Below are 1498 nucleotides of genomic sequence, written 5' to 3'. Positions count from 1 at the left end.
GCCTTTAATTTAATAAAAGTTTTGTTAAATTTTTAGTCTGCCTGCCTGCCTGCATTTGGGTCCATCCTGCCATTAAGTCCTGACACTCGTGGGTTTGAATGGTGTGGTTCTGGGTCTGGATTTCCATGGGTTTGTGTCAAGATGCTTTCATGGGTTTGAGTCTGGGTGTTCTTGTGGGTTTGGGTGATCTCGTGAGTTTGGGTCTTCATATTTTTGTGGGTTTGGATCTGTAAGTTTTCATTGGTTTAGGTCTAAATGTTCTTATGGGTTTGGGTTCTCGTGGATTTGGGTCTAGGTATTCTTGTGGATTTGGATGTTTTTATTGGTTTAGGTCTGGATGTTCTTGTGGGTTTGGTTCTGGACTCTCGTAGGTGATTGTAGGAATTCAGATCTGGACTTTGTCTGATGAGACATTCTTGTGGGTTTAAGTCTGAAGTAAGACTGGTCCGGAAGCATCCACACCCTTGTCTTGGTTTGTCTTCAGGTCCTGGTGGACTTTAGATTCTGAATCTTTAGATCAGGGCTCTGGATTCTGGTTGCAGCTTTTGTTCACAAACCTACCTAGATCTGACTTCATCWATCTTGTCTCTTGGTTTAGTGAAGCACCTCCACATCATGGTTATGCCACCACCATTCTTCATTTTTGTGGACTTGGTCTGGACATGGCTCTTACTTTGGTTTTACAGAGATTGGGTGGCCCTTAAGTGACCCCAGCACCCACACAATATTCCTTGAGGAACACTGTCTTAATTCTAGACAAACTCTTAAGACCCAAGACCCTCCACAGAGTCACCTTAACATGGTGGAAGGATTTGAGTACCCCACTGATTATGGAAACTGTTATTTGGGGTAAGTCGATGGTAGAGTCACAAGAAACTGGTTTGAGGAGATGGGTTGGACTTGGAGTTATTCAGAGACCTTTCTGGTGAAGGGAGACCAAAGGAAACAGAGAAACTTTAGCAAGACTTGGATCCAGACTGGAGAAGTGGGTRTGTTGGTGTTGAACTCACTGGCAACTGCCTGGTAATCTAGTCTTGGTACTAGGGGTGGTGGTTGTGTTCCAAATACAGGGGCATCACTCTTAGTCTCCGTGGTAAGGTCTATTCAGGGGTGCTGGAGAAGGGAGTACGATTGATGGTTGAACCTAAGATTCTAGAGGAACAATGTGAGTTCCATTCTGGCCGTGGAATACTGGATCAACTAGGATCCTCAAGGGGTCATGGAAGTTTTTCCATCCAGTCTACATGTTTTTATGGACTTGGAAAAGAAGGCCATGTTCCTCGTGGTCTGTTGTTATAAACCCTTCAATCCTTATATAAGCAGTGTGAGAGTTTGGTTCTCATTGCCAGCAGTAAGTCAGACCCCTTCAGGATGGGAGCTGGACTCTTATCAGGGCTGCCCGTTGTCACAATTCTGTTACATAACTTTTTAAACTCATTGCTGTGGCTCAGATAATGAAATTAAGGTGACAATTTATCCCAAACAATGACTTTAGAGG

Source organism: Austrofundulus limnaeus, unplaced genomic scaffold (genome assembly GCF_001266775.1).
Source record: "Austrofundulus limnaeus strain Quisiro unplaced genomic scaffold, Austrofundulus_limnaeus-1.0 Scaffold617, whole genome shotgun sequence".
Lineage (NCBI taxonomy): Eukaryota > Metazoa > Chordata > Actinopteri > Cyprinodontiformes > Rivulidae > Austrofundulus > Austrofundulus limnaeus.
The sequence above is the reverse complement of the archived record's forward strand: the minus strand, read 5'-3'. Positions refer to the sequence as shown.